The 26,667-nt window shown below is 39.0% G+C and overlaps 1 protein-coding gene and 1 long non-coding RNA gene across 3 annotated transcripts in view; one reads left to right on the top strand and one right to left on the bottom strand.

Annotated features, from left to right (window-relative positions):
• Positions 1-26,667, top strand: part of LOC134483923 (glyceraldehyde-3-phosphate dehydrogenase-like) — a 470,368-nt gene that overhangs the window by 163,988 nt on the left and 279,713 nt on the right. The gene's annotated exons all lie outside the window — the stretch shown is intronic.
• Positions 6,344-26,667, bottom strand: part of LOC102555143 (uncharacterized) — a 52,589-nt gene continuing 32,265 nt past the window's right edge. The window contains exons 4-5 of the long non-coding RNA XR_005497589.2: positions 24,429-24,530; positions 6,344-6,562 (exon numbers count right to left, since the gene is read on the bottom strand). This is a non-coding gene — a long non-coding RNA (uncharacterized LOC102555143). The remainder of the gene's footprint in view (positions 6,563-24,428; positions 24,531-26,667) is intronic.

Genomic DNA, 26,667 nt, shown 5'->3' with positions numbered 1-26,667 from the left:
ACATGGACTGACCCTGGACTCTGACCCCATAGGTAGCAATGAATATCCTAGTAAGAGCACCAGTGGAAGGGGAAGCCCTGGGTCCTGCTAAGACTGAACCCCCAGTGAACTAGACTGTTGGGGGGAGGGCGGCAGTGGGGGGAGGGTTGGGAGGGGAACACCCATAAGGAAGGGGAGGGGGGAGGGGGATGTTTGCCCGGAAACCGGGAAAGGGAATAACACTCGAAATGTATATAAGAAATACTCAAGTTAATAAAAAAAAAAAGAAAAGAAAACTGGGATTTGAAAACAAGGAAGAAAGATGAACTGAGTCACGCTGTGCATTAACAGATGAAAGAGACTGCCTTATGAGAGGGAATATTAATACAAAACTGGGCTATGAGCACAACACATTCTAAGATGTATGCCAAAGGTTTTAATTACTACTTCAATCTGTTTACAGATGGTGAAGAAACTCAGAGAGCTTGAGTGACCCATCTGATGACACACAATATATGATCTGCATGCAGTTTATTGCAAAGCTTGGCTTTTTAAATAAATGCCATCTGTATTATGCACAAGAAAAAAAACAAAAAAAAAATAAAATAAAAGACAGTTCATTTTATCAAAAAAAAAAGAGTAGTAAATGAAACTTCAAGAATATTTCTAATTTTAGGGTCATCTCACAGAGTTCTAGAAAAAAATCCCTATTTATAAGCACTGTTTAACTCCTCAGTTATAATAAAAATATGAGGAAACAAACATAACATTTTTATGTCTGTCAAACAGAAGGAAACCATGACCAATAGAAATGAAATTTCAAGCTCGAGGGGAATTTATTGAGTATTATTGCAGCCTGTACTTTAACCCAAATAGTAAGTTCCATTCATGAACTTTGTGTACAGAATACTTTAACTCCATATTTGGAAAATGGAGACGTATGGGGAGAAGAAGAACAGGTGACAGCAAGGACTTAAGAATATGTGGAAGTATACAGTCAGATGAAAAAGTTTAAAATGTGACTGTTGATTGATTGGTTGATTGGTTTTGCCACACCTATTCTGTATAAAGTTTCATTCATTTTTGTGGAAATTTAGACTACAGAAGACGTATAGAAAACGTCTGTGGTCTCTCCTTAAGTAATTGTTCCTATGCCTTCCCATTCTGTGTAGACACCAAGAAGAAATGAAGATGTTTATCATGGAAAATTTAAGCACACAGACATTATAGAATCATCTCTCAAACCAGCCAATAAATGTGATATATTACCATCAATTCAATAATAAATACATGAAATATATTCACACAGTGAAATAATTTGTTTATAAAATTGTGTTGATAAATGCCACAGTGTGGATGCTTTTACATTATTAAGTCACGTGAAGAATCAATATATAGAATGAAATACTTGATTATTTTATGTGTGTAGCATTATATTTTACTTAGCTATTCAGGAGATATAATAGTTTTCATTTCAAGGGCAAATATTCTATTTTGTCATATTTTCAGAATTATTCCTCCATTTCTGTTATATGTTTGCACAGAAAGCACATTAATTCTAAAGATAACCTATGTTTATTGTGAGTAATTCTTTGTTCCCATAATTTGTATTTTGCCTTATGAACTTCTATGTTCAAAATATGCTTAGAGAAAATTTGTTCTGGAATCTTATTCTTATTAGTGGAAATTAAGATGGCTATACTTTAATGAGAGAGGTAGATACATATGCATTCTCATGGGGTTGAACCACAAGGACATAATCCTCACTTGTGATAACCAAACAATTCATAGAAATCAAACCACTGATAGAATTTTTTCCTAATATATTACGTTTTCCACAAGGGATTTATAAATTAAAAAGACACTGAACTACCCTGTCTTGCTATGAGTTCTCTACACATGTCCCTCTTGTCATTTTACAACTCGATAACAATAGTTCCCAAACCCAGTGGAGTCAGATCTATCACAGGTCTCAATCAAACTGCAATGTCTGCATATAATTCCCTGATGGTATGATTTAATAGATGTAGGGTACTCTTCAGAAATGTGTTTTCACAGCATTCGGAATAATGGTGTAGCTTCCTGACCATGATCTCATAGGAAAGAATCATTTAGTGAATGATATGATTATTTTTTATACATAAAAGTGTCCACATTAATAGAGCTTGTTTATGGAGGGGATGCTAGCTAACTTTCTTATGTGAAACAATTGTTTGAATGTGTATTATATCTGCAACCATCAAAAATGGAAACTGAAAAAAAAGGATATTTAAAAGAAACATTTTTTAAATTACAGAAAAAGAAAGTAATAAAGGCATGATGTAGGTTGGAAAGCATGTATCTCACTTTATCTTATTTCAGACAAAACAACACATTATATTCTTAGATAATGATAACAATAATAATAATAATTATAATTATTATATGATATCTTAACCATTTGTGATTAAATGATTCCAAGCATCAGAAGGTAGAAACGGTGTGGATAAGAGGACATTTTATTTATGTATTTATTCCCAAATGCAATTCCTCTTGCTTGCTGGGAATTGACCCTCCTTGCCTTATTTTAATAAGTGGTCCTACACTGTAGCCGAAATAACGCCCTCAAACTTGAGAATTATCCCAAACTTGTATTCTCCTACAAATGGTAAGCCACTCTGGCCAGCCATGCCTGTCAGTGTTTTGGCCCTGTTCCCTCCAGCTCTCTATTATTTCCTGGTTTAGTGTTGCCCAGACCTTGGTTAGATCCCCAATCTCTGATTCTGTAGGTCTGAGTGGATGTAGTGAGTTTATGTTTCTGTCAAGTTTTTTGATGATGCTAGTGTTGCTGGATAGAGGCCATGTTCAGAACTCTGACTTAGACTATGACAAGGTCTTTCATAGCACATTACTGCCCACCTAACAAATGAAATAGAAGTTTCTTGGAAATATTTAGTTCATTTAAAGAGAAGGCATGTAGTAGAAGCTGTGTAATACCAAGGTTTCCGGGATGAATAAATAAGTCTTACTCATTGCCTCAATGCACTTAAAATCTACTGGATATACTGTGATGTAAGTGTCAGCGTAGTGCTGGCCTTGTGGACATAGACTTGTGCAGTCACACAGGGACTTGTTTAGAACAGCTTCACGCATAGCCGATTGTTCATCTGTGTTTGTTGGGGGTACTTACATGAGCGTGTATGTAGAGGTGCATCAGCCCATGTACACACGGAGGATGCAGGGTGTCCCATTCTCTCCTTTTGCCTTAATCCTTTGAGACAGTTTCTTGAACCTGGAGCAAAGCTGGGTCCAGCAAGTTCCAGTGATTATTATGTCTCCGTCCCACAGTGCTGAGGTTATAGGCAAGAATTTCTCATGACCAACTTTTTATATGGGTGCTAGCTAGAGATGAAAATTCAGACCGGTGTACCTGCCCAGCAAGCACTCTTACTTCTCGCATCACTTCCCAAGATCCAATGTCGTGATTTTGTAATTCTCAATATCCTTAAAGGAGTGCATATTTATTTTGCATTGGGTCTCACCTTATATACTAGTTCTGGAAGGTCAGCCCTGAAAATACTAACTTCTTCCTGTTTGATTGCCAATACATAAACACCAGCCAGAGTTTTGGGTTTTGCTCTGTTAGAAGACTAAGCCTCATCAAACATGACTGACCTGGCTTCTTGGGAAGAATACTCTACGGTAAGTGGTGACAGTCATGAGAACTCTGGTGCAAAGTTGTGGCAGTGAATGCGCAAATTGTTTTTGACTTCTGAATGCAAAGTAATGTTGCTATCGGAGAGTGTGTTTTCTGCTGAGTTCTTCAAATTAATGGTCAACCAGGAATCACTGTGATATTTATATTTTCCTATGGAGAACTGGAGAACAACTCAGTCATTACAGCAATGAAGTTGGAAAGTTCTCTTATGCTCAGAACTGGGAGGACTGATAAATGTCAGTGTTTTCTCATGCTCGGCTCCTAGCAGAAGTAGAATCTGAACTGGAAGGCTCCTGTCAGGCAGGCTCAGCCTCATCTTTCTATTCTTGAATCACATATAATTTATTTTGAACTCATAAAACTATAAAAGCCTGGAGTGTCATTGAGCCTAGAGATATTCCCCCTGCAAAGAGTTATCTTTAGGCTTTTACGACAGCAAGAGTGCTAGTACGTACCTGTTAAGGCTCAGAAAGGAAGGGGTTGCCACAGAGGCAGAGCCTCATGTCTCGATGGCTTTTATTCATAAGAAGTCTTGTTTTATAAAGAAACTAGTGCTACATTAATGTCCAACAAGGCTGTGTGTCTGTCTGCAGTGTGTGTGTGTGTGTGTGTGTGTGTGTGTGTGTGTATTGTGCGTGTGTGTATCTGTTAGGGGGTATGTTAGATGTATATATTTAAGTGAATATTAAAGCTTAATTGTGTGGTTTTAGCATTTGAAGACCTCACATTTCCCCTATGACTTGAGGGAGTAAAAAGAGCCCCTTATCACCCGTAAGCTAGATGTTTCGCTTAACGGAGCTACTCTGATCCCTGCACCTGTCTGGACCAGCAGTTGTGGGATTAATGTGAGAGGCCGAATTTAAAAATCTGGACAACTGCAAGGGAGTGAGAGAATGGTGTGAAAATGAGCAGGCTTCCAGAATAAAGGATTTACTGTTTACGACATCAAGCAGCACACGATACCGGCAGAACCCGAGAATGCCCTGTTCCCTCTCTGTCCATGAGTGCTCATATTCATTTCCAAGTGACGTTAGAGGGACTTTGGATGAGTAGAGAAACAGAAGGAGAGGACTGGGGTTTGGCTTGGAGGAAACAGAGATATATTATTCTATCCATGTGCGAGACAGCCGTAGAGTCACGTGGCACTGGATATCATTTCTGGTGGATTATGACAATTACAAAATGAGGAAAACAGGCCTCACCCGCATAAGGAGTTTTTCAATCCTGCATCTCCAAGAAAGCAACAGCTTGTTACGCCAAAGTAGCCCTCTTAAGCACTACTTTTCACAATGTAGACGCTAAAATATTCTTGCTTATAGAAAAGCAAAAAATAAAGACAAAACCCCACGAAAATCAAACTTCCTTTTTCTTGGGACCAGACATGGCTTGAAATTCTGACTGAGCTTGATAAGTAAATGTATTTTTTTTTCCTTTTATAGAGATAAAACTACACAGACCTGAACCCATGTCCAAATAAACTCCCGATACCCCTCATACTTGAGTAAACTTTTGCTTTATGCATCAGACTCAAGATAGAATGGTTATCTTCTAAATCAACTAAATGTCAATATGTCCCCACTTTTCAGATTGTTTTATATCTGACTTACAAAATTGTATATATATATATATGCATATATATAGATATATATACAATGTGTATATATTGTGTATATATATACACATTGTGTATATATATATATATACAATGTACATATACTGTGTGTATATATATCTATATATCTATATATAGATATATGGGGCTCTAAGTCTTAAAATGAATAATACCTTGCTTAAGGGACAAAGGACAGGAATTTTAAAATGTGAATGGGCTCCTTTTCTTTAAGACTTTGGCACTACATTTGCGGTCTAGGAGAGAGTTGGTGTCCCAACTCCATAAAGCTCAATAGCCCCCCTTGAGCTTTGGCTCTTCAGACTGGGGATTTTTGTAAGGATTATGGGAGCTGGTGTGTATGAAAAGCACTTTGTAATTTGCTTAAACACGGCTTACACATGTTAGCTCTTAACTTTCAATTAAATTTGTAGAAGACAATCTAAGCTGATTTGTATGAGATTACGCTAAGAATAGCGATGAAACAGAATCACTGGCAGTAAAAGCAAGTGTTGTATTTCAGATGCAAAGATACCCGGATTTTCTCACATAGGTCTTAGAAAGGGTGCTTTCCTTTTATGAACTTAGGTTGCAGTGTTAGCCTCATAATCTCATTCATTCACCAGCAGTACACTGGGAACTTCTCATGTGTCAGCCTGAGGGGATAGGCTGATAAGACTTACCAGTCCTTGACTCCACAGAGTCTTCGACTACCCAAGGAAGAGAGTCACCAGATACACAATTACATAAGAAGATCTTTCATTATAGATGTGATGCATCAGGCTCACATCTGGATGTGGAAGGAGCATTTAGCTGCCAAGAAAGCACAGAACAGCTGCAGGAGACCCAATGGGAAGGGTCAACTGTAGTGTCTCTGCAGACAAGACAACTAAATACTACGGACTCTCAGGTAAAGAAGCTCATGCTGGTTTTTAATGTTAAACCTTATATTATTCAGAAAATATAATATTTAAGTTATCATAAGCATCCACGCATTGCTTCTTCTAGATCTTTTTGTTTGCAAATAATTTCAAAACCGATGAGCTAAACAGGAAATGTATTAACTCATGCAACAGAGCAGTGAGAGAAAACTTCGCCACCGAAAGGCTCTCCACTTTAGTCTCTTGAGGTAGCCCATTGTCCAGGGACTTTCTCCTTGGACTGTCTTCACTTTCCAAGTACTTACAAAGGAACTCTCCATACAGATGCCTTTCAGCCACTCTTGGGTTATTTGCTCACTTCTGAAAATTGAGAGGCCAGGCTAGTCCCATAACAATCTGCAGACAGAGAGAGAAGGGAGGATATTGAATAGTAACCAAAAAGGAGAAAAAGTTGGAAGGGAAAATAAAAACTCTTGCTGATTACATGCTGGAACTAATATCATTCACCTAGTATTATGATTCTCAGACTTAAAAGTCTTTATTAGTTTTCTATTATAAATGTAACTTGTCAAAGTAATGGTATTTACTAGCTCACACTTCCAACATGCCAATCAGATGTTTAGTAGCAAAATTAATGTTTTAGGTCACAGTATCACAGGACAACATGATAGTCCCATGTCTTGCTGACTGACTGGGGCTATTCTCAACTCCTATACGGTGTGTGTTCCTTGGTACACTGTGACGCCCTGAATCGACAGAGACTTTCCCCACACTTTAAAGTGCTGACTAATTTTTCCCCTATCATTAGATCCACCCCTTAGACTCCACCCACATATATGTAAAGGCTCATATCTTTTATATATGCAGACTGTCTCGTATCTGGGATTAAAAGTATCTCAGACATTTTTTATATTTATTTTTCCCGATTTTGGAATACTTGCAATATAAGGGGATGGATTAATTCTAAACATGAGCATAGCTATTTACAATATAGAGCTATAACTTTACATATTGTTAATTTTGTTCATGATAATTTCATGGTGTGCAATCTTCCATCGTAATATCATGTTAATGCTCACAAAACTTTGAACTTAGGGTAGATTAGATTTCAGACATTTGCACAATAAATCTTCAACCCATATACAAAATAAAATTGCATATAACATAATACATAATTTTATATATATACACACACACACACTATATATATATATATATAGTGTGTGTGTGTGTGTGTGTGTGTGTGTGTGTGTGTGTGTGTGTGTGTGTTTTGCCTGGGAAGACAGAAGAGGATGCCAGATCTTCTCCTTGTGTTAGAGTCACAAGAAGTTGTGGGGTGTCAATGTGAGTGCTGGAAGCCAAACTCTGGTCCTCTGGAGGAGCAGCAAGTGCTCTAAACTGTCAATCCATCGTTCCAGTGTACATATTTCTTTATTTGCCTCCACGGATTAGCTTACATAACTGTGAAAGCTGGGTAAGCAAGAATGAAATCTGTGGAGAAGGCAGACAAAAGTTCTCAGTCAGGTCTGAAACTACAGAAACAGCTCAAAGCTCGTGTTTTGAAAAGTTCAGTGTTAGGACAATCGCTTAAGGACAGACTCAAATTTTGTAGGTACAGTTGCTATTTGGAATCTAGGAAATAACAAACCCTTTTATAGGTCTCATATGGAATAGGTTAGCCACCCTCCCCCACCCCACCTCCAAGTATAATTGCTCTGTCTAAAGGTCTGCTGACTTAGGGCTTTATATATATATATATATATATATATATATATATATATATACATACATACATATATATATATATATACATATATATATATATATATATATATATATATATATATATATATCCCTCCACGGCAACATCCAAGTTAGTGCCTACCATTCATATCACAATATCAATGTGCTATCATTTTATTCAAAGTTTCTAAAAGCATTGGTTAAATTTCCTATCATAGGAATATACTACTCACAGAAGAATTAGGACAGATTTTTCTATTGCTTATGGAGAAATACAGAGCAGTCTTTAAAAAGGAAGGTCTATTTTAGATATACAATGGCAAGTGTCTGTGAGGGTCAACTTGAAGGTTATCAAAAAATAAATCATAAAACATCCTCCTGTTGGTTGTTTGTGAAGAATTATGGCAAGTGCAGCAAATAGTTGTAACTCATCATAACATTTTCACTAGCTGTAGAACATCTTGTTAAAAAGCCTAAAGAAATAAATGTACTGAGTACTTGAGAGGCATGAGTTTGTCTTTCTGTGTGTGTGGTATATGCATGTATGCATGTATATGTGTGCATACCCATGGGTATGTGCAGGACATTGGGCGTATTACTCTTTACTGTTTCATTTTCCTTTGGTGTAATATCTCTGATTGGACTTGGAGCTCACTGCTTTTTGATTATGCTGTTGAGCAGAAGCCTGCCCTCCAAATCCTCTTGCTCCAGGCCCAGCTCTGGGGTTAGGCACATGTGGCCACACACAGCTTTTACATAGGTGCTAGGTATCTGAACTTGTGTCCTCATGCTTGCACAGTACCACTGAGACATCTCTCTAGCCCTAATGGTTTTTAATAGATGGTGAATGAATGAATGAATATAATTATTTTACCTAAGATAGATTATACCTGAAGATTATTATATGAAGGAAGTTGAGATCAGGGCACATGTATCTTCTTATGGTGTGAATAATATTTTATGTGATGCTTGTGTTACTTTTGCCTGTCTTGTCTAACTCAAAGGTTTAAAAATAACTATCCTAATTTTATCTATCTATCTATCTATCTATCTATCTATCTATCTATCTATTTATTTATTTGTGTGTGTGTGTGTGTGTGTGTGTGTGTGTGTGTGTGTGTGCGCGCGTGCCCCAACATGCATGTGGAGGACAGAAGCCAAATCTCAGAGCTCAGCTCTCTTTTTTCCATGAGATTCAGGACTGTAACCCAAGCCATCAGGCTTGGAAGGAAGTCCTTTCACCCTCTTAGCCACCTTCCCAACCCAATGATTCCTGTAAAATTGAAAGTAAAAAAGTACACATGATGTACAGTGCCAAATGCGGGATTTTAAATCTGTCTGTCTGTGAAATGTCAACTTCAAAGTAGTTACCACATGCATGATCTTACACACTTATTTCTGTGGGGAGAACACTTAAATGCACTCACAGCGGGTTTGAAGTGTGCAGTCCATTGTCAGTATCGTCATCCTGAATCTCTTCTGTACAATGAATCTTTTGAGCGTATTCTAACTAGAACTGCACACCCTTGGACCAACATCTCCAGCCTTCTAATTCTATAGATCCCCAGTAATGACCTTCCTCTCTAGTTCTGTGAATTCACCTTAACTTTTTTTAGAACTCAGGAGTGAGATGACAGAGTATTTCTCTCTGTGCCTGAATTATCTTACAATGGCAGATTCATTCATGTTGTTGCAAATGGCAGGATTTCATTTCTTTTGAGAGCTGAAGAGTAGTCTACTGTGTATGTGCCACCTTTTCTTTATTTGTTTGAAGGCTGACACAGTCCCCTTCAGCTCCGAGCAGCTTAGCCAGTCATGAGGTCAACAAGAAAGCCCCAGACTTAAACAGCATTGCACACCTAACGGGTTCAAGAGGCACAGACGAGACGTTCCGCCTCCCAGCAAAAACGCACCTTTCCCTTAGTGCAGGCTGAGAGCTCTGTCATGTATTAGACCCAAAATCACATCTTAGAGAATTCAGTAAGATCAAAATCACACCAAGCATACCCTCTCACTACAATAACAGGAAATCAGCCACCACCAATAGACAGAATTTTGGAAAATTCACAAATTACATGGAAATTAAACAATATATTCTTGAATAACTAACCAATGGACCATAAAATGAATAAAAGTAAAATAAGAAAATTATTTTGAGACAAAGGAAAATGAAAACATATTACAACGAAACTAGTTCTAGGCACAACTAGGTCTAAGAACAAAGGTAGATCTAGGGGGAGGATTTTTTCTTTTTTGTTTTATAGCAGTGAATACCTTTATCAAGGAAGAAAAAAGCTCTTATCTCATAAAAAAAAACCAAACAGCTTAGCATTATATTTCTAAAAAGAGAAGAATAAATTAAGTTTAAAGTTAATATGAAGAAGAAATAACAGATATTAATACCTGGTGAATAAATGAATATAATTAATTTACCTAAGATAGACTATATATAAAAGTAGAGCAATCGTACATATAGGCATATATATATACATATATATCATAGAGTAGAATAAAAATAACATAGAAACTATAAATATAAATCCGCAGACCACAGGAAGCTCAAGAATAAGGATGACCAAAATACAGATGCTCCCACTCCTTCTTTTTTTTTTCTTTTTTCTTTTTTTTTTTTTATTAACTTGAGTATTTCCTATATACATTTCAAGTGTTATTCCCTTTCCCGGTTTCAGGGCAAACATCCCCCTCCCCCCTCCCCTTCCTTATGGGTGTTCCCCTCCCAACCCTCCCCCCATTGCCGCCCTCCCCCCATAGTCTAGTTCACTGGGGGTTCAGTCTTAGCAGGACCCAGGGCTTCCCCTTCCACTGGTGCTCTTACTAGGATATTCATTGCTACCTATGGGGTCAGAGTCCAGGGTCAGTCCATGTATAGTCTTTAGGTAGTGGCTTAGTCCCTGGAAGCTCTGGTTGCTTGACATTGTTGTACTTTTGGGGTCTCGGGCCCCTTCAATCTCTTCCAGTTCTTTCTCTGATTCCTTCAACGGGGGACCTATTCTCAGTTCAGTGGTTTGCTGCTGGCATTCGCCTCTGTATTTGCTGTATTCTGGCTGTGTCTCTCAGGAGTGATCTACATCCGGCTCCTGTCGGTCTGCACTTCTTTGCTTCATCCATCTTATCTAATTGGGTGGCTGTATATGTATGGGCCACATGTGGGGCAGGCTCTGAATGGGTGTTCCTTCAGTCTCTGTTTTAATCTTTGCCTCTCCCTTCCCTGCCAAGGGTATTCTTTTTCCTCATTTGAAGAAGGAGTGAAGCATTCACATTTTGATCATCCGTCTTGAGTTTCGTTTGTTCTAGGGATCTAGGGTAATTCAAGCATTTGGGCTAATAGCCACTTATCAAAGAGTGCATACCATGTATGTCTTTCTGTGATTGGGTTAGCTCACTCAGGATGATATTTTCCAGTTCCAACCATTTGCCTACGAATTTCATAAACTCGTTGTTTTTGATAGCTGAGTAATATTCCATTGTGTAGATGTACCACATTTTCTGTATCCATTCCTCTGTTGAAGGGCATCTGGGTTCTTTCCATTTTCTGGCTATTATAAATAAGGCTGCGATGAACATAGTGGAGCACGTGTCTCTTTTATATGTTGAGGCATCTTTTGGGTATATGCCCAAGAGAGGTATAGCTGGATCCTCAGGCAGTTCAATGTCCAATTTTCTGAGGAACCTCCAGACTGATTTCCAGAATGGTTTTACCAGTCTGCAATCCCACCAATAATGGAGGAGTGTTCCTCTTTCTCCACATCCTCGCCAGCATCTGCTGTCACTTGAGTTTTTGATCTTAGCCATTCTCACTGGTGTGAGGTGAAATCTCAGGGTTGTTTTGATTTGCATTTCCCTTATGACTAAAGATGTTGAACATTTCTTTAGGTGTTTCTCAGCCATTCGGCATTCCTCAGCTGTGAATTCTTTGTTTAGCTCTGAACCCCATTTTTTAATAGGGTTATTTGTTTCCCTGCGGTCTAACTTCTTGAGTTCTTTGTATATTTTGGATATAAGGCCTCTATCTGTTGTAGGATTGGTAAAGATCTTTTCCCAATCTGTTGGTTGCCGTTTTGTCCTAACCACAGTGTCCTTTGCCTTACAGAAGCTTTGCCGTTTTATGAGATCCCATTTGTCGATTCTTGATCTTAGAGCATAAGCCATTGGTGTTTTGTTCAGGAAATTTTTTCCAGTGCCCATGTGTTCCAGATGCTTCCCTAGTTTTTCTTCTATTAGTTTGAGTGTGTCTGGTTTGATGTGGAGGTCCTTGATCCACTTGGACTTAAGCTTTGTACAGGGTGATAAGCATGGATCGATCTGCATTCTTCTACATGTTGACCTCCAGTTGAACCAGCACCATTTGCTGAAAATGCTATCTTTTTTCCATTGGATGGTTTTGGCTCCTTTGTCAAAAATCAAGTGACCATAGGTGTGTGGGTTCATTTCTGGGTCTTCAATTCTATTCCATTGGTCTATCTGTCTGTCCCTGTACCAATACCATGCAGTTTTTATCACTATTGCTCTGTAATACTGCTTGAGTTCAGGGATAGTGATTCCCCCTGAAGTCCTTTTATTGTTGAGGATAGCTTTAGCTATCCTGGGTTTTTTGTTATTCCAGATGAATTTTCAAATTGTTCTGTCTAACTCTTTGAAGAATTGGATTGGTATTTTGATGGGGATTGCATTGAATCTGTAGATTGCTTTTGGTAAAATGGCCATTTTTACTATATTAATCCTGCCAATCCATGAGCATGGGAGATCTTTCCATCTTCTGAGGACTTCTTCAATTTCTTTCCTCAGTGTCTTGAAGTTCTTATTGTACAGATCTTTTACTTGCTTGGTTAAAGTCACACCGAGGTACTTTATATTATTTGGGTCTATTATGAAGGGTGTCGTTTCCCTAATTTCTTTCTCGGCTTGTTTCTCTTTTGTATAGAGGAAGGCAACTGATTTATTTGAGTTAATTTTATACCCAGCCACTTTGCTGAAGTTGTTTATCAGCTTTAGTAGTTCTCTGGTGGAACTTTTGGGATCACTTAAATATACTATCATGTCATCTGCAAATAGTGATATTTTGGTCTCTTCTTTTCCGATCTGTATCCCCTTGATCTCCTTTTGTTGTCTGATTGCTCTGGCTAGAACTTCAAGAAATATATTGAATAAGTAGGGAGAGAGTGGGCAGCCTTGTCTAGTCCCTGATTTTAGTGGGATTGCTTCAAGTTTCTCTCCATTTAGTTTAATGTTAGCAACTGGTTTGCTGTATATGGCTTTTACTATGTTTAGGTATGGGCCTTGAATTCCTATTCCTTCCAGGACTTTTATCATGAAGGGGTGTTGAATTTTGTCAAATGCTTTCTCAGCATGTAATGAAATGATCATGTGGTTCTGTTCTTTCAGTTTGTTTATATAATGGATCACGTTGATGGTTTTCCGTATATTAAACCATCCCTGCATGCCTGGGATGAAGCCTACTTGATCATGGTGGATGATTGTTTTGATGTGCTCTTGAATTCGGTTTGCCAGAATTTTATTGAGTATTTTTGCGTCGATATTCATAGGGGAAATTGGTCTGAAGTTCTCTTTCTTTGTTGGGTCTTTGTGTGGTTTAGGTATAAGAGTAATTGTGGCTTCGTAGAAGGAATTCGGTAGGGCTCCATCTGTTTCAATTTTGTGGAATAGTTTGGATAATATTGGTATGAGGTCTTCTATGAAGGTTTGATAGAATTCTGCACTAAACCCGTCTGGACCTGGGCTCTTTTTGGTTGGGAGACCTTTAATGACTGCTTCTATTTCCATAGGAGTTATGGGGTTGTTTAACTGGTTTATCTGTTCCTGATTTAACTTCGATACCTGGTATCTGTCTAGGAAATTGTCCATTTCCTGAAGATTTTCAAGTTTTGTTGAATATAGGTTTTTATAGTAAGATCTGATGATTTTTTGAATTTCCTCTGAATCTGTAGTTATGTCTCCCTTTTCATTTCTGATTTTGTTAATTTGGACACACTCTCTGTGTCCTCTCGTTAGTCTGGCTAAGGGTTTATCTATCTTGTTGATTTTCTCAAAGAACCAGCTTTTGGTTCTGTTGATTCTTTCTATGGTCCTTTTTGTTTCTACTTGGTTGATTTCAGCTCTGAGTTTGATTATTTCCTGCCTTCTACTCCTCCTGGGTGTATTTGCTTCTTTTTGTTCTAGAGCTTTTAGGTGTGCTGTCAAGCTGCTGACATATGCTCTTTCCTGTTTCTTTCTGCAGGCACTCAGCGCTATGAGTTTTCCTCTTAGCACAGCTTTCATTGTGTCCCATAAGTTTGGGTATGTTGTACCTTCATTTTCATTAAATTCTAAAAAGTTTTTAATTTCTTTCTTTATTTCTTCCTTGACCAGGTTATCATTGAGTAGAGCATTGTTCAATTTCCACGTATATGTGGGCATTCTTCCCTTATTGTTATTGAAGACCAGTTTTAGGCCGTGGTGGTCCGATAGCACGCATGGGATTATTTCTATCTTTCTGTACCTGTTGAGGCCCGTTTTTTGACCAATTATATGGTCAGTTTTGGAGAAAGTACCATGAGGAGCTGAGAAGAAGGTATATCCTTTTGCTTTAGGATAGAATGTTCTATAAATATCCGTTAAGTCCATTTGGCTCATGACTTCTCTTAGTCTGTCGACATCACTGTTTAATTTCTGTTTCCATGATCTCTCCATTGATGAGAGTGGGGTGTTGAAATCTCCCACTATTATTGTGTGAGGTGCAATGTGTGTTTTGAGCTTTAGTAAGGTTTCTTTTACATATGTAGGTGCCCTTGTATTTGGGGCATAGATATTTAGGATTGAGAGTTCATCTTGGTGGATTTTTCCTTTGATGACTATGAAGTGTCCTTCCTTATCTTTTTTGATGACTTTTAGTTGGAAATTGATTTTATTTGATATTAGAATGGCTACTCCAGCTTGCTTCTTCTGACCATTTGCTTGGAAAGTTGATTTCCAGCCTTTCACTCTGAGGTAGTGTCTGTCTTTGTCTCTGAGGTGTGTTTCCTGTAGGCAGCAGAATGCAGGGTCCTCGTTGCGTATTCAGTTTGTTAATCTATGTCTTTTTATTGGGGAGTTGAGGCCATTGATATTGAGAGATATTAAGGAATAGTGATTATTGCTTCCCATTATATTCATATTTGGATGTGAGGTCCGGCGGTGTCTCTGGCAGGGGTCCTGCCGCTCCTGGGCCCTCCCCCACGGGAGCCCAGAGGCCTTATACAGTTTCCTCTTGGGCCAGGGATGTGGGCATGGGTGAGCAGTGTTGGTGGTCTCTTCTGCTCTGCAGCCTCAGGAGTGCCCACCTGACCAGGCGGTTGGGTCTCTCTCTCATGGGGTCTGGGAGCAGAGAGCTGCTACGGGCCGGGGTCCTTGGGTCGCTCCCACTCCTTCTTAAAAGGGGAAAAATATCCATAGGAGGGGATATGGAAGCAAAGTTTAGAGCAGCACCTCAAGGAATGGCCATTCAGAGCCTGCCCCACATGTGGCTCATATACACACACACACACACACACACACACACACACACACACACACACACAGAGCCACCAAAACTAGATAAGATTGATGAATCTAAAAAGTGCAGGCTGAAAGGGACCAGATATAGATATCTCCTGAGAGACACATCCAGAGCATGACCAATACAGAGGTCAGTGCTAGCAGCAAATCAATGAACTGAGAATAGGACCCCTTAGGGGTAATTAGAGGAAGGAAGGGGAATTAGAGGGGGGAAAGAGTTGAAGGAGCTTGCAACCCCATAAGAACAACAATGCCAACCAACCAGAGCTTCCAGGGACTAAACCTCTACTGAAAGACTATACATGGTCTGACCCAGGGCTCCAACTGCATATGTAGCAGAGAATAGCCTTGTTGGGGCATCAGGGGAAGGGGAAGCCCTTGGTTCTGCCAAGGTTGGATCCCAGTGCAGGGGAATATGGGGGGCAATAAGGGGGATGTATAGGGGAAATACCCGTATGTGGGAAGGGGAAGGAACGGGGACTTATGGACAGGAAACCGGGAAGGGGAATAACCTTTGAAATGTAAGTAAAGAAATATATCTAATAAAAAATTAAAGGACAAAAAGAAATTATCACTCAATCAAAGAGTTAGCTTTTGAAAAGATAAGACTGACAAGTTATTACTAAGCTGCATCTTAATTTAAAAATTTTTATATAATATATTTTGACCATATTCTCTTATTGTTTTGTTTGTTTTGAGCAAATTGCTTTTTAATTGAGTGCCTTGACTCAAGTCTTTAGAGCAGTGTCCCTGCCTTCTGTGTGCACTGGCCTCTAGAAACACTCAATGAGAGTAGGCAGAAGATGACCCGAGAAGATCATCCACAGGCCTGTACCTAATACCAAGTGATTGAGGCAGGAACAAATATATTATTTTGAAATATTTAAAAATATTTATTTAAAATATTATTTTTAAAAATTTATTATTAAAAGTTTAAAAAGAATCAAAGTACTCATCAAAGGAGAAAAAACAGAACTTTCCTAACACTTTTTTTGACTCTTTTTTATTGGATTTTTTAAATTACATTAAAAATGTTATTTCCTTTCCTGGTTTCCCGTCCATAATCATCCCTATCACATTCTCTTCCCCTTCTTCTATAAGGGTGTTCCCCCTCCCCAAACACCCCCTTTGCTGCCTCCCCACCCTATTCCCCTACACTGCAGGAGGTGGGGGCTCCAGCCTTGGCAGGACCAAAGGTTTCTCCTCCACTGGGGCCCAACAAGGCCATCCTCTGCTACATATGCAGCTGGAGCCCAGGATCAGTCCATGTGTACCGTTTGGGTAGTGGTTTAGTCCCTTGGAGCTCTGGATGGTTGGCATTTCTGTTCTTATGGGGTTGCAAGCCCCTTCAGCTCCTTCAATCCTTTCTCTAATTCCTCCAATGGAAACTTTCCAGTGGTTTACTGCTAGCATTTGCCTCTGTATTTGTCATGCTCTGGCTGAGCCTCTCAGGAGACAGTTATATCCGGCTCCTATTAACATGCACTTATGACATCATCAATATTGTCTAGTTTTGGTGGAGATAAATATATATATATAGGCTGGATCCCCAGTTGGGGCAGGCTCTGAATGGCCATTTCTTCAGTCACTGATATAAGCTATGTCTCCATATCATCTCCCATAAATATTATTCCCCATTTTAAGAAGTACTGTAGTATCTGCACTTTGGTCATCCTTCTTATTGAGCTTCATGTAGTTTGTGGATTGTATCTTGGGTAATTAGAGCTTTTGGTCTAATATCCACTTATCAATGAGTGCATACCATGTGTGGTTTTTTGTGATTACTTCACTCAGGATGATATTTTATAGCTCTATCCATTTGCCTATGAATTTCATGAAATCATATTATTGGAAAGTTGAGTAGTACTCCATTGTGTAGATGTACCACATTTTCTGTATCCATTCCTCTGTTGAAGGGCATCTGGGTTCTTTCCAGCTTCTGGCTATTACAAATAGCATGCTATGAACATAGTGGAGCATGTGTCTATGTTGTATGTTGGAGCATCATTTGGGTATATGCCCAGGAGTGGTATAACTGGGTCATCAGGTAGTGCAATGTCCAGTTTTCTGAGGAACCTCCAGACTGATTTCCAGAGTGGCTGTACCAGTCTGCAATCTCACCAACAATGGAGGAGTGTTCCTCTTTCTCCATATCCTCACCAGCATCTGCTGTCACCTGAGTTTTTGATCTTAGCCATTCGGACTGGTGTGAGGTGGAATCTCAAAGTTGTTTTGATTTGCATTTCCCTGATGACTAAGGATGTTGAACATTTTAGTTACTTCTCAGCCATTCGATATTCCTCAGCTGAGAATTCTTTCTTTAGCTCTCTATGCCATTTTTAATAGGATTATTTGTCTCTCTGGAATCTAACTTCTTGAGTTCTTTGTATATATTGGATAATAACCCTCTATCAGATGTAGGATTGGTAAAGATCTTTTCCCAATCTGTTGGTTGCTGTTTTGTCCTAATGACAGTGTCCTTTGTCTTACAGAAGCTTTGTAATTTTTAGAGCATAACCCATTGGCGTTCTGTTCAGGAAAATTTCCCCAGTGCTCATGTGTTTGAGGCTCTTCACCACTTTTTCTTCTATTAGTTTATCTGGTTTTATGTGGAGGTCCAAGATCCACTTGGACTTAAGCTTTGTACAGGGGAATAATAATGGATCAATTTGTATTCTTCTACATGCTGACCTCCAGTTGAACCAGCACCATTTGTTGAAAATTGCTATGTTTTTCCCACTGGATGGTTTTAGCTCCTTTGTCAAAAACCAAGTGACCATAGGTGTGCAGGTTCATTTCTGGGTCTTAAATTCTATTCCACTGGTCTACCTGCCTGTCTCTGTACCAATACCATATAGTTTTTATCACTACTGCTCTGTAATACTGCTTGAGGTCAGGGATGGTGATTCCCCCAGAAGTTCTTTTATTATTGAGTATAGTGTCCCAATATTCTGTTTTTTGGGGTTTTTTGTTTTTTGTTATTCCAAAAGAATTTGCAAATTTCTCTTTCTAACTACATGAGGAATTGAGTTGGAATTTTGATGGGGGTTGCATTGAATCTATAGATTGCTTTTGGCAAACTGGCCATTTTTATTATATTAATACTGCCAATTCATGAGCATGGGAGGTCTCCATCTTCTGAGATCTTCTTCACTTTCTTCAGAGACTTGAAGTGCTTGTCATATAGATCTTTCACTTGCTTGGTTAAAGTCATACCGAGGTATTTTATGTTATTTGTGACTATCGTGATAGGTGTCATTTCTTTCTCAGCCTGTTTATTCTTTGAGTAGATAAAAGTTAATTTTATACCCCGACACTTTGCTGAAGTTGTTTATCAGTTGTTATCTGGTGGAACTTTTGGGGTCACTTAAGTACACTATCATATATATCATCTGCAAATAGTGATTTTTGTCTTCTTCCTTTCCAATTTGTATCCCTTTGACCTTTCATTGTCTGATTGCTCCAGTGGGACTTTGAGTACTATATTGAATAAGTAGGGAGAGAGTGGGCAGCCTTGTCTAGATCCTGATTTTAGTGGGATTACTTCAAGTTTCTCCCCATTTGGTTTGCTGTTGGCTACTCGTTTGCTGAATTTGACTTTTATTCTGTTTAGATATGGGCCTGGAATTCCTGCTCTTTTCAGGACTTTATCATGAAGGGGTGTTACATTTTTTCAAATGCTTTCTCAGCATCTAATGTGATGATCATGTTTTTTTTTCTTGGAATTTGTTTGTATAGTGGATTACGTTGATGGATTTCTGTATATTGAACAATCCCTGCATCCCTGAGATAAAGCCTACTTGATCAAGACGGATGATCATTTTGATGTGTTCTTGGATTTGATTTGTGAGAATTTTATTGAGTATTTTTGTGTTGATATTCATAAGAGAAATTGGTCTGGAGTTCTCTTTCTTTGTTTGGTCTCTCTCCTAGTTTTGTTGATTCTTTGTATGGTCCCTTTTGTTTCTACTTGGTTGATTTCAGCCGTGAGTTTGATTATTTCCTGCCTTCTACTCCTCTTGGGTGTATTTACTTCTTTTTGTTCTAGAGCTTTTAGGTGTGTTGTTAACTGCTTATGTATTCTCTCTCCATATTCTTTTTGGAGGCACTCAGTGCTATTGGTTTTCCTCTTAGCACTGCTTTCATTGTGTCCCATAAGTTTGGGTATGTTGTGCTTTCATTATCATTAAATTCTAAAAAGTTTTTAATTTCATTCTTCATTTCTTCCTTGACCAGGTTATCATTGAGTAGAGGGTTGTTCAACTTGCATGTGTATGTGGGCTTTCTGTTGTTATTGATGACCAGCCTTAGTCCATGGTGATCTGATAGGATTCATTGGATTATTTCAATCTTCTTGTATCTGTTGAGGCCTGTTTTGTGACTGAACATATGGTCAATTTTGGAGAAGGTACCATGAGGTGATGAGAAGAAGGCATATTCTTTTGTTTTAGGATAGAATGTTCTATAAATATCTGTTAAGTCCATTTGGTTCATGATTTCTCTTAGTCTGTCTATGTCTCTGTTTAATTTCTGTCTCCATGATCTGTCCATTGATGAAAATGAGGTGTTGAAATCTCCTACTATTATTGTATGAGGTGCAATATGTGCTTTGAGCTTTAGTAAGGTTTCTATTATGTATGTAGGTGCCCTTGTATTTGGAGCATAGATATTTAGGATTGAGAGTTCATCTTGGTGGATTTTTCCTTTGATGAGTTACCTTTTTGATGACTTTTAGTTGAGAATCAATTTTATTCGATATTAGAATGGCTACTCCAGCTTGCTTCTTCAGACCATTTGCTTGTAATGTTGTTTTCCAGACTTTTACTCGGAGGTAGTGTCTGTCTTTGTCTCTGAGGTGTGTTTCCTGTAGCCAGCAGAATGCAGGGTCCTCGTTGCGTATTCAGTTTGTTAATCTATGTCTTTTTATTGGGGAGTTGAGGCCATTGATGTTGAGAGAGATTAAGGAATAGTGATTATTGCTTCCTGGTATATTCATATTTGGATGTGAGATTATGCTTGTGTGCTTTTCTTCTCTTTGTTTTGTTGCCAAGACGATTAGTTTCATGCTTTTTCTAGGGTGTGGCTTGCCTCCTTATGTTGTTGGGCTTTACCATTTATTATCCTTTGTAGCGCTGGATTTGTAGAAAGATATTGTGTAACTTTGTTTTTGTCATGGAATATCTTGGTTTTTCCATTTATGTTAATTGAGAGTTTTGCAGGATATAGTAATCTGGGATGGCAGTTGTGTTCTCTTAGGGTCTGTATGACATCTGTCCAGGATCTTCTGGCTTTCATAGTCTCTGCTGAGAAGTCTGGTGTGATTCTGATAGGTCTGCCTTTATATGTTACTTGACCTTTTTCCCTTACTGCTTTTAATATTCTTTCTTTATTTTGTGCTTTTGGTGTTTTGACTATTATGTGACAGGAGGAGTTTCTTTTCTGGTCCAATCTATTTGGAGTTCTGTAGGCTTCTTGTATGCTTATGGGCATCTCTTTCTTTAGGTTAGGGAAGTTTTCTTCTATGATTTTGTTGAAGATATTTACTGGTCCTTTGAGCTGGGAGTCTTCACTCTCTTCTATACCTATTATCCTTAGGTTTGATCTTCTCATTGAGTCCTGGATTTCCTGTATGTTTTGGACCAGTAGCTTTTTCCTTTTTACATTATCTTTGACCGTTGTGTCGATGATTTCTATGGAATCTTCTGCTCCTGAGATTCTCTCTTCTATCTCTTGTATTCTGTTGGTGATGCTTTTATCTATGGCTCCTTGTCTCTTCCTTTGGTTTTCTATATCCAGGGTTGTTTCCCTGTGTCCTTTCTTTATTGCTTCTATCCATTTTTAACTCCTTCACCTGTTTGATTATGTTTTCCTGGAATTCTTTGAGGGATTTTTGTGATTCCTCTCTATAGGCTTCTACTTGTTTATTTATGTTTTCCTGTGTTTCTCTAAGGGAGTTCTTCATGTCTCTCTTGAAGTCCTCCAGCATCATGATCAAATGTGATTTTAAATCTAGGTCTTGCTTTTCTGGTGTGTTTGGATATTCAGTGTTTGCTTTGGTGGAGAATTGGGCTCCAATGATGCCATGTAGTCTTGATTTCTGTTGTTTGGGTTCCTGTGCTTGCCTCTCGGCATCAGGTTGTCTCTGGTGTTACCTTGTTCTGCTAGTTCTGACAGTGGCTAGACCGTCCTAAAGGCCTGTGTGTCAGGAGTGCTGTAGACCTGTTTTCCTGTTTTCTTTCAGCCAGTTATGGGAACAGAGTGTTCTGCTTTCGGGCATGTAGCCTTTCCTGTCTACTGGTCTTCAGTTGTTCCTGTGGGCCTGTGTCCTGAGTCCACCAGGCGGGTCGCTTGGACCAGAAAACTTGGTCTTACCTGTGGTCCCGCAGCTGAAGTTGTGCCTGGGGGGCTGCTTTTGAGCTCTCCGTGAGGGCAGCAACCAGGAGGGCCTGCGCCGCCTTTTCCTGGAGCCCCCGTGCACAGGGCTCCCAGATAGCATTAGGTGTTTTCCTCTGGAGTCAGAAATGTGGGCAGAGTGTAGTCTCTTCTAGCTTCCCAGGCATGTCTGCCCCTCTGAAGGTTTAGCTCTCCCTCCCATGGGATTTGGGTACAGAGAACTGTTGACCGGTTCCCTTCAGGTCTGGGCGGTGTCTCCCACTCCTTTTTTCTAAGGGATAGTATTGAGATAAAATAAAATATAGAAGATAAATCTAGCACTGAAGTTAGACAAGTCAAACAAACAGAAGGGACGGAGCCCAATGGAAGGCACAAGAATCAGAGACCCACTCATTCTCATACTCAGGAATCCCATAAAAAAACATTAAACTGGAAGTAAAAATATGTATGCAGAGTGTGTGGTACGAACCCTGTGCATACTGCCTCAGTCTCTGTGAGTTCATATGAACTCTGATCATGTTGTATTCAGAGGGCCCTCCATCCCTTTTGGTATTTACCCTCTTTCAGTCTCCTTTTTTTGGGTTTCTCTTAGCTCTTAGAGAAAGGATTTGATGGAGTCATCTCGTTTAGTGTTTAATATGCCAAGGTCTCTCTCTGCATAGTGTCTGGCTGGGGTTCTCTGCATTTGTTCCCATCTGCAGCAGGAGAAAGCTTCTCTAATGATGGCTGAGCAAGGCACTGAACTATGAAAACAACAGAATATTGCTGTGGCTTTTTGTTTCATCTTGTCTTAGAACAGTATTTGGTTTTACTCTAGGTCTTTAAACTGTCTAGTCCCATGTTCTTGGTCACCTAAGCAGTGTTGAGTAGGGGTTCCTTCTCATGGAGTGCATCTTAAGTCAAAGCAGACATTGGTTGGTTGCTCCCACAAGGTTTGTGCCACCATTGCACCAGCAGATCTTGCAGTCAGGACACCAGTGTAGAACAAAAGGTCTGTGGCTGGGTTCATGTTTATGTTTCTCTTTTGGTAACATGCAAAGTACCTGACTGTACCAAAGCTCTTAGAATGCAGGGGTGAAGATTCGATGGATTATACATGTTTCAAGCAAGGTTTCCATCTAGGTAGAGCCTAACAGAATACGTCCTGACAATTAACTTTTCAAGAGATATCTTATGGTTCCAAGACTCCACAGCTAATCTACTACAGAAAGCTGATGAAACTTCATACGAGACCTTGCTGCTGCCTGACACTCACACCACAACTACTTTCCTGTGTTGCCTGTAAATCCATGTACCACTGCCCTCTGGGTCTGTCTCAGGACCAGTTTGATGTTCTTGCTGGGTATCCAGTCTTCTTCTAGTGGTAACCCCAAAAGAAGGTGATCTTACCAGCCTTCAGGGGTTTAGTATTACCTTTGGTTTGCAACTGATGGCAAGGTCCTGACAGGAAGGCCACATGCCCTGCCTTTCAAGATCCACATTTAGTGTTTAATCCAGCAAACACAATTTTAGAGAAAATTCAAGAGTGAGCATGGAAAGCAGGCTACACCACTAGAGACGCAGGGGGAACTCAGGGGAAATGATAGCGAGACTTTGCATGAGATATGGAGTAATATCTGTTGAGTGCCAGTTTGATGTTTGCAAGATCTTGAAAAGCCTGTGAAATATTTCGGATGGAATGATATATTTTTCCGTTCTCTCTGGCTGTTTCCTCTTGACTAACAGTAGTTATATGTCCCTCTTTTAGCCTCTGCAGTCATGGTGACTGTTTACATACTGAGCATTCCTTTTTTTGTTTTTTGTTTGTTTTTTTTTTTCTGGAGGATGAGCGCCAGTCTTTGGCATATGCTAAGTCTCTGCCTTAGCATCTTGCACATTAGTGACTCTGCATCAGATGGGGAAATTCATAGGTGAGGGGGCCTGAGTAGCAGAAGAGGTTATCAAATCAACTACTTGTCAGAATAATGAGGGACTCGGACCTCTTTCACATTAAGGGCAACCGTTACAGATAAGTATTGAGTGCAGCAAGTATTCACCCCCAAAGTCCCTAAATGTTCCAAAAACACTGTCCACCAGATCTGCTATAGAAATATACAATCTTTTGATTCATACAATATAAAATCTACACTTTTGAGGTACACGAGTTACTTGAATGCAAACAATGATAGATGTCAAACTATTTCAGGGGGCTGGTAAGAGAGCCATATGGCTGAGAGAGCACCGTGTGCTCTTTCAGGGGGTCCAGGTTGTGTTTTCATTACCCACGTGACAACTAAAACACTTTGAATGCCAGTTCCCAGAGATCGGACACCCTTTGCTGTTCTCCAAGGGTACACGGTGTGCATATGTGCAAGAGCCCACACAAACACTTGAAATGAAAATAAAATAAATCTAAAACTACATTTCTCAGGCAGAGTTGGCATACACAGACAATAAGTATAATGAAATGGAGAGCTCTGAGAAACATTTGTTAGGGTCTGTTTTATTTTGCTTTCAAATGTTATATCATAAAATCCCCCAAGCTTTTACACATTCTTGGAAAACATGGCTTTAATACAGATGTGACTTTCCATACCGTATTTGCGACACATGGATCTAAGCTTCAATCTTCATGGGGTTGCTCTGGGATTTTTCCCATATTCTGTTCAGTAAACTGTGAAGGAAGATATGCTGTAATCTGTAAGGTATCAAGAAAAAGAATAATAAAGCAAAGTGTAATGGGGTAATAAAAGATGAAAATGAATTTAAAATACAGATATGGGGGACAATAATCAGTGGGGGAAAACCAAAAAAAATTATAAAATTAAACCCCAATTCATCAACCATCCACATGAATGGGATAGAAGAAGGTTAAATAATGAAAATAATTTATTGTTTATTTTTGTACAAAGTGAGGGCTAGAGAAGACAAACGGCACTATACTGATCCTATTTAGAAGGTTTTCCTCTGATGACGTGCTCCTTTCTCTTTTCCGTCTGTTCTGCTTTTGTTTGCAGCGGAAGGTTGAGGGTTTAAAGGCAACAAAACCTAAACAGAACGAAAGGCTTATTCATGTTTTAATAAACGAGCGCAGCACTTAGGAGAAGAAACAGCACCCATCCCTTGAGTTAATTGCATCCTGATTGCTGGCGTCAGAAGGAAACCTTGGCAGACAAAACACAGAATTACCTGGTTAGCCTTGCCTTGTAACTCATCCCTGGGAGCTCCAGGAAAAGCCTTTGTTTTTGTTACCATGGCCTAATTCAAGCCAATAAGGAGGCTGACTTAAAGAATGCCCGAGAAAGGATTAAGGTGCCAGGTTAGGTAACATTCGCCTAAAGCTGGGCTTTCAGCAATAAAACAAAAGAACCATGGCAATCTCAAGGACCATTTCATTCCTCAGCGACTGGCATCCGTGTAGCTTTTACTTCTTAATTCAAACATGTGCTTTTGCTGTCCTAGCTACTCAGTCAGAAAGAAGGGGGCAGATGTCCACAAAACATACAAAGAGAATTCTGATATTCCTTCTAACAATAACACCACCACCACCACCAAAAAACAACAGAAGAAACTCTTAACCTTCATCTTCTTCTTGAGTTTTATTAACTCATATTAATTCATAAAACTTTAAGATGAACATCTTGTCATGATTATATGTTGCTCCGCAAACAAGAAATAGGCTGACGTCTTTTAGATACTAAGAGCAGAGGTCAATGAACTTATTATATAAATGGCACCAAGGGTCATACCGGCTGTTTTAAAACTATGGAATCCTTCCATTTTTAGGAAAGCAGATACAAATGACATAGATAAACGGGTATGGGTGGAACAAGATCAGGCCAATTCCAATAAAACTTCCCAAAAGTATGAAAGGAACTCTGATCCGAGAATAATGTAAGTTTGCTATTTCAAAGCACATATCCCAGGCCTATATATATATATATATATATATATATATATATATATATATATATAGTTTTATAGGTATTTTATATAGTTTTATATAGTTTTATATAGTTTTATATAGTTTTAGAGGTATTCTTTATCAAGTCAAATAACTTTTTATTTGTTCCAAATTTGCGGAATTTTTTGGAAAAAATTAATAATACTGAATTTTGAAGCTCTTTCTTCATGAATTTACAGAACCATATAATTTTTCTCTCTATTCTCTGTCGTTAAGGACATTGGCCATTTTCATTTAATTAACCAAGTTAGCCAACATAGAACCTAGTGTGTGTGTGTGTGTGTGTGTGTGTGTGTGAGAGAGAGAGAGAGAGAGAGAGCATACATGTACAACACACACACACACACACACACACACACACGCACGCACTCACGCATGCATGCACACATTGATATACTAGAGGTGAAACTCAAGGATTCCTTTGACGCTTAGGCAAGAACTTAATAACAGTTTTCTTCTGAGTCTCACCATTAAGCACTTTTTTTGAGCTTGTGTAATACAGGGATTGTGAATTTAGGAAGACTCTAGTATATTCAACTGTGGACACAATCTGTAATGGGCATAGAACTACTTGGGCACTTGCTCAGTGGTAAGAGAATGTGTGAGGGAACCGGGGTTTGGTCACGGGAGGGATAAAATATGGGATGGGTGAGTGGGACATAAAATGGTACTACCTGTTGAAAGGACAAAGATTTAGTGTTTTAGAGAGTCAGAGGAGAGCAAAGATTGCTTGAACAGGAGATGTGAAATGCTAAGAGGCTGAAGGCATCCACAGAGTGTGTGTGTGTGTGTGTGTGTGTGTGTGTGTGTGTGTGTATGAGATTGTGTTGTTATTTAGATGAAAATCTGTAAACCAAGTTAGTAAAATTGA

The sequence above is a fragment of the Rattus norvegicus genome, chromosome 20, assembly GCF_036323735.1.
Source record: "Rattus norvegicus strain BN/NHsdMcwi chromosome 20, GRCr8, whole genome shotgun sequence".
Taxonomy (NCBI): Eukaryota; Metazoa; Chordata; class Mammalia; order Rodentia; family Muridae; genus Rattus; species Rattus norvegicus.
This window is presented reverse-complemented; position numbering and strand designations above follow the sequence as displayed.